Genomic DNA, 7,211 nt, shown 5'->3' with positions numbered 1-7,211 from the left:
TTGGAAAACATTTCTAGACAACTGGAACTGATATCAGCACCTAGAGCGGACTTCTACGATCCTTTATGTCCACCATTTAACCGAAAACAGAACATCATTGCGACCCTTGTAATCGCCTAATTCAGGCCGTGATGCCTTCCAAATTATTTCACTGATAGCAGTGCAAACTATTTACCAATTAAAATGTGCATTTATGTTGGCCCGAACCAAACAAATTATACCCCCAGAGTGGTATTTTAATTGACGAAATATTTTAATTCGCAAGTCGTGGCGCGTCGGCGTCTTAACTGAGAAATTGTTTCTGGAACACTGTTCCTCTTGAATCTAATAATCCCGCAATAATTAAGTTTCTATTGCGCCTAAGCCAGGTTATAAGGCCAGAAATTCATTGTCGTGTAACGTTTCCAACCTGTTTTGTACTGAATAATTTCTCAATAAGAATAATATCATTGGCTCAAACTTAAATACCTACCCATTTCAATTTATTTAATACTTAAATGCGAGGTAGTCCTTACGACAATTTTAACCATTAGACAAAATCATCAACTTTTTACTAAGTCCCTGACTTAACAAACAACTTCAACACATATCCTGGTTCATTATAACAACAATTAAAATTAACTATTCCTATCTCCTGTCCAATATAATTATTTTGTGAGTAAAGATGTATATATCTGTATAGGCAACCGCAGCTTGTTCACTGTCAAGTATAGCTTAATGAAATCTATAATTGATCTTAGCTAGCTTAGAGTGTGGCCATGTACAAGCTCGGTTACTGTCAATGTCTTTATGTTAACAGTGGCCATTGAAAGGCGGTTTGGTACTAGAGACTGTAGCATTGTTTTGTTCTTGGGTTAATTGAGATAGAACAAATGTGTACAAGGAGGACATTCAAAAATATAAATTTAGGTTTAATTAGTATTTCCGGAAATCTTTATATTCACCTACCTTAATGTTTTTAACTCTCTCCTACAGTTTAAGGTAATACTACGACATATTCTAAATTATTTGCATATCTACACATATATCGTAGTGCTATAAATATAAAGCACTTTACATTTCCCAAATGATTTACATGAAAAATGAACGCATCTTGCTAAACAACCAATGCCAAAGCATACGACGAATATTAAGTAGTACAAAATTCATTTTAAAATTGGCAAATGCAAATGTTTTTCAAACATATTTCCTAGAGCGATAACCTGTGCGATAATACTCATGTAAATCGTGAGTGATTTTTCATGACACCAGTTCAAGTTTACTCACTCTGGAAATTTGCCATTTAGATGAGATGTGTAAATCTATTGACAAGACGCGAAGTGGAAATACTAAAACGTTCATGTGCCAGTGTAATTTTTTGAACGGACACAAAAACTCATCACAAGGGATGGAAAAAATATTTTATTGTGGTGCACGTTTTTAATATTTTACTATCCAGGTAAAATATGTAATATTTAAAGAGTTTTATATATATATATATATATATATATATATATATATATATATATATATATATATATATATATACAATATAAGTTATTAATATTTTTGCCATGATTACAATTAACATCAACTATTCGAATGTTAAATAAGTTTTCCAATAGACTATTTTGCCTTTTAGTTAATATTAATTTTCGGAGAGTAGTCCTTAAACTAAATGTATAATCGATACTTAATAGATCCCATAAAAGCTGTTCCCCGATGACCACCAAACATCCCAACAACTAATTGAGCTAATAGCTAATTGAATTTTTCATCGTGCTAAAATCCTTAAATATATCGTTCGGTCCAATGGCTCCATCTGTGGCTTCAGTATGAAACAGTATGAAAGATGGATTACAGAACTTTTCTGAGGCAACAATGCTGCGATCTCTTAGCTTCGTAATCAACTGCAAATACCTAAAAAATACTGCATCTTAATTTTCAATATTTAATTAATATTGTAAGTGTCTTTAATGATATATTTTTTTAAATAAAATCTAATACGAAAAAATCAAATCAAAATTAAGAATAATATTTAGACTTGTTTTATTTTGAGAATTTGTATAAAGGAACATTATATGAATAAAATATTTTATTCATCTACATTTTTACAATACAATACAATAAATTGTATTTATATAAACAATAAAACATATAGTTAAAAACATTTAAAAACTTTGTACTCTTTTCTAAATTCGTAGTATTGTAGATACACTAATAACATGTAATTAACACACATCATGTATATCAGTATTGTAAATTATCGTTGGTTGACGATCCCCTTTAATTTCTAAGAAAAAAATCATCTATTAAAATAGATTACAGTATACTACTAATACACAAAACTAGGCATTCACCAATTAAATCGTTTAACGTTAAACCAATCATTTTGTAAAACTAACTAATACCATCATAACAATACACCATTGTGTAACACAAATACAGTTTTTTAAATACCTTTTTGACGTTAACAATAACTTGTCATGTCATGGTGTTAATTAACTTAACGGAGTAACTGTGAATGAAGTGAGGCTTTCAGTTAGCCGTAGTGTTCTATAGATTCTTCATTATAATTTTAATAAGTTATATTGAGTTATTTTATTCGTTAATATTATTTCTAGTGATGGAACAACTCGAGAACAAGAATCGAGTATCCCTATTAAAAGTACTCAGTATTAGAATGATTGACCGAACATATGCCGAATTTGTAAATCTGAATATTGGTACTAGAGTGCGTAATCTATTCGAATTCCATGGGTTCCTATCAATTGCATGAACCAGTACTCGAGTATAAAAACCTGAGTAACTTTTCAGAAAAATTCAAAATACGAATAAAACTAGAATTTCGTATTAAAATAGATAAATATTTTTGACAAAGCTGAATTAGGTATGCATCAGATCAATCGTTTACAAATTTAATTAATAAAATATAGTACCATAACGTAAAACTAGTATAATTGACTGTATTATACAAAAAAAACTTTTTTAACGTTAACATAACTTTTTTTACATCTTCAAGATTCTATCTAAATTCTATAGTTCTTTAGTTATAATTCTAATCAACTGCATACTTATATGTAATCAAGAATTCAGTATTACTCAATTCTTGAATGTACTCAATGTACAATTGAGCGGTTTTAGTTATTATTATATTAGTGTGATTCTGTACTAGAATACATGAATAATAGTTCTCTCGATACTCTCGAGTATCAGACTATTCCTACATTTGATTACCCAGTAGTATTCGAATTACTGCCTTAACATATGTAGAGTTTATAAATAAAAATTAACAAATACTCGAATACGCGATATCTTTGGACAACATTCGAGAACAAGAATCAAGTACTACTTTGTTCTTATATTTCTACACTTGATTACTCATATCAGGAGTACTCGATTACCCATCATTCGAATAACCTCTGTCGAATTTATAAATCCGAATGAATAAGTATTTAAATACATAGTGCTTCTAAATACTCATGTTCTCGCATTATTAGTAACCCTGTATATGAGTACACAGTCATGAGTTAGCGTCATATGTAACACATTTGAATCACTTTATATTTGACACTTAGACACTCTAGTGATGGGCAACACTCGAAAACAAAAATCAGGTTCTACTTATTTCTTAAATATATAAACTGTATTTTAAATGAGTGCCCGAATAACTATCGAGTTTATAAATCCGAGTAGACAGGTACTCAAGTGATCGGAGCTTTCGAATACCCATCATTAGTGCGATCCTGTACTAGAGTACACAGTCACGAGTTTGCATCGTATGCGTCACATTTGAATCGCTTGTACTCGGTACTTAAACAAGCAATTATTCAGAAATACATGAAATGTGAATGTTGTGTACGTAGTACAGTACCACCGATTATAAATAAAATTCTTAATAACAAACATTAAAATCTGATATCAAATTTCGTTTTTTCCCAAATATACAAAGATTACACCCTATATTCACTAAAGGTGATGCCAATCAGGTGCCGTACGTATAAATGAATGTTGACGTATCTAACGGAAGTATTTAGACCTTTCGGCACATTATCTACATCACCCCATCCTTAACTTAACACCTGAGTAATAAATATTAAAGATAGGTATGTATACCTCCAATCGATCAAGGTTGTATCGCGTGCATTCAACCAGACATCAACTATAGAAAAATCTGTCCAACTAACACAATAAAAAACTAATAGATAACCATTTCTTAAAGACCCTGAAGTACATCATGTCTTTAAATTATGTTATTATCATATTAGTGGCCTATATTGTTGGCGTTGCTGATATCCATACTTTTTGAATTCTTAATTAATGTCAATTAGATATTATACTTCTATAGTTTCTGTACTTTTGCAACTGGTTTCTTTGAAAATGTTATACAATAAGACAATTAAAATTAATTGAAAATTTGCATTTATACCTATACAATATTTGTCTATAAACCAGTTTACAAATAAATATTTTAGTTTTCTTAAATTATTAGTATAATATTAAGAATATAAAATTAGTTTTATTTTAATAGGACTATTTCATACTACACAATTTTAAATGTTAAAAATAATACAACAGAAATATTAAAAAATTATGAAATAATCTTATTAAAAGAAGATGAATATCGGCAACTTACATCTCATGAATTTTTGTTTTAAACTGTACACATTTTTTGTATATCTATGCAATTTACTTGGTAATTTCGTGGAATATGTGAGTATGTATGTAACAAATATTTGCGGATTTATAAAAAAAGTAGTTCCTTAGTTTCTTAAGTCTTTCTTCTTTAACATGTGTCGGCAAGAACGTTGATTTGCCCATTTGTAGATTTGTTTTAATCAGAGAAGACATTGAACGACCTGAAAACATATTAAGCATTACATTTTATTCAAAAGTAGCTTTTTGGACAGTTGCATGATGAGATCTAATTTAGCTTACAATATATCTCATAAAACAGTAGTTTAATTAAAAATATAATAACCTTATTTGTATTATTGTGATATTATCAAAAATGATATATCAAGTGCAAATATTCAGGGGAAAATTGTGTTTTACTAAAATATAAAATTAGTTCATTGTATTGCAACTAAAACTTAGATGTTAGCACAGTTAATTAACACTGCTCATATAATTTAGTTTTTAGTGTTATTAACTTTTGCACAGAATTATACAATGTAGGGTAAATGAAAAACTTTTTTATTATTATATTTATATAACCAAGTTGCAGTTTTGAAAACCTCAAATGTCAGTTCTTTTAGTTATATAAAGATTACTAAAGTACTATTCATTTTACTATTCCTTATAAAAAATTGTGCTTCCTGAGAAACTCAAATAAAAATTAAAAATAACTGGCAAAAAAATATTGTCAGAGCAAGATTGAGTAATTTTTTTTTAATTAAAAATTCTATCTATCTATTTGCTGTCAAGTTAAGTAGGTACACAATATGATTTAATATTTGAAACTGTGAAATTATAAACTTTGATTGCTAACTCAAAATATTGAACATTTTCACATAAAGTAAAAATAATGTTTATTTTTTAAAAAATTAATAAATTTGCTTTACCTAATATATTGCATGATCCAGTTCTTATAGTTACATGTTGTTTATGACAAGTCCAATAAAGACATGCACTTATTTTCACTTAGGAATAGGTTTTATTTTCAATAATGGCATTATTTCTAAAAAATAAGTATTAGACATCTTAGCTTCTTCAATAACAGTAATTATTGTTGCTTTTATAATAATGATCCCACCTAAAATATTAATCTTCTGTATCTTCATTTTAGCTGTACAATTACTTGGATCTTCAATTGATTGTCTTCTACAAAATGATAGGAATTAGTGGCAATAATTAGTTGGTTGATTTTTATTAAATTTATAAATAAATACCTCCATTTTTCATTTCATACTAGGGTGTAGTTTCAGTTACTTCAGTATCTGCTTGCGTCTGTGTTTGTTGTTCTGAGCTGTCTGCCTTATCAGAAAATAAGTATATCCATAACATGGTAAATCCCAGTCCACAGACTACCAAGTAAATCATAACAAGTAACCAGATAAATCTGAACGACAACGCGCGTAATGTGCACAATACGCAATTTGACAGTTTTAAATACCAAGCACCATCTGCCACGGTTAACAAGGAACAACCCTGTTTAGTTGTATTTAGGAGACCCTTTCAGTGAAATCGATAGATTACGTCTAACCTTCACAGATGTCACCACTCATACAAATTTACCCCCGGATTATCTGCTGCAGAAGTATTTGAATTTTACTTTATAGAAATAAGTAATTTTATTGTTTTCCTTATTATATAAAATAAAAAAAAAATAAGACAATATTCTTAACGTGAATAAAATATTTTTATTCAAACATATTCCTTTTGTAAGATTATAATCCTGGTTATTCCGCTAGTTTCGAACAATTTAGCTAATTACACTATTTCTCTCTCTAACCAGACAAACACAGTTATTTGTTATTTTATCTTACCTACATCAGATTAACGGACAATTTTCCAAAGAAAACCACCATAATCCCACTTAAATTAAAACAAGGTCGCATCTGTTACACAACAATTTAATTTTAAAAGATAGTCTAATTAAAATAGTTTAGCTCACGGTTTATCTTAGTTCGAAGTAATTAAACTTGTAGCAACGAATTGTGTTCGAATTGTGCGCACCGTCAGTGTGCATCGTAAAAGATAATGCTGTTGCTTTATGCAAATTTTGACGATGTATAAACAATTTTCCTACAACTGTTTTCAATACGCCTGTTAAATGCTTTGTAGTAGCTTAAAGTACATACGCTTGATTAACCCGGCCTTGCCAAAGGTTAAAGAAGTATCAAATATGAAATTACATGAATAATGAAGAGTTGTTTATTAATAAAGAAGCATAATATATTGATGAACAAAAAATCAGCACAAAGCAATGAGCATTTTTGTAATCTATTTTGTAATTATTGTATACATTCTGACTATGTTACGTGGAGATAAATTACATTATATCTAAACAATTAACTGTAACCTCAGTTATTAAAAGACTCTATATATTCTATCTCATTTGCTGCGGGGTAATACTTCTAGTTAAATAATTAAAATTCATACACACTACCACCCGTGTATATACCACCAATCTATAATTCTTAAAGAGATGACAGTATGCAGTCCTCCCCAGGATGGATCCACCTTGTCGTGGTCCTGGGGCTCAGTACCACTCCACAAACCAGTGGCAG

The 7,211-nt window shown here is 29.3% G+C and overlaps 1 long non-coding RNA gene across 1 annotated transcript; it reads right to left on the bottom strand.

Moving 5' to 3' along the window:
• Positions 1-4,520: 4,520 nt before the first annotated feature.
• Positions 4,521-6,391, bottom strand: LOC109595767 (uncharacterized). The gene is made up of 4 exons (XR_002191329.2): positions 5,871-6,391; positions 5,735-5,802; positions 5,544-5,659; positions 4,521-4,838 (listed from the first exon to the last, which is right to left on the bottom strand). It is a non-coding gene; the product is annotated as an uncharacterized LOC109595767 (long non-coding RNA).
• Positions 6,392-7,211: the final 820 nt, after the last annotated feature.

Source organism: Aethina tumida, chromosome 1 (genome assembly GCF_024364675.1).
Source record: "Aethina tumida isolate Nest 87 chromosome 1, icAetTumi1.1, whole genome shotgun sequence".
Taxonomy (NCBI): Eukaryota; Metazoa; Arthropoda; class Insecta; order Coleoptera; family Nitidulidae; genus Aethina; species Aethina tumida.
This window is presented reverse-complemented; position numbering and strand designations above follow the sequence as displayed.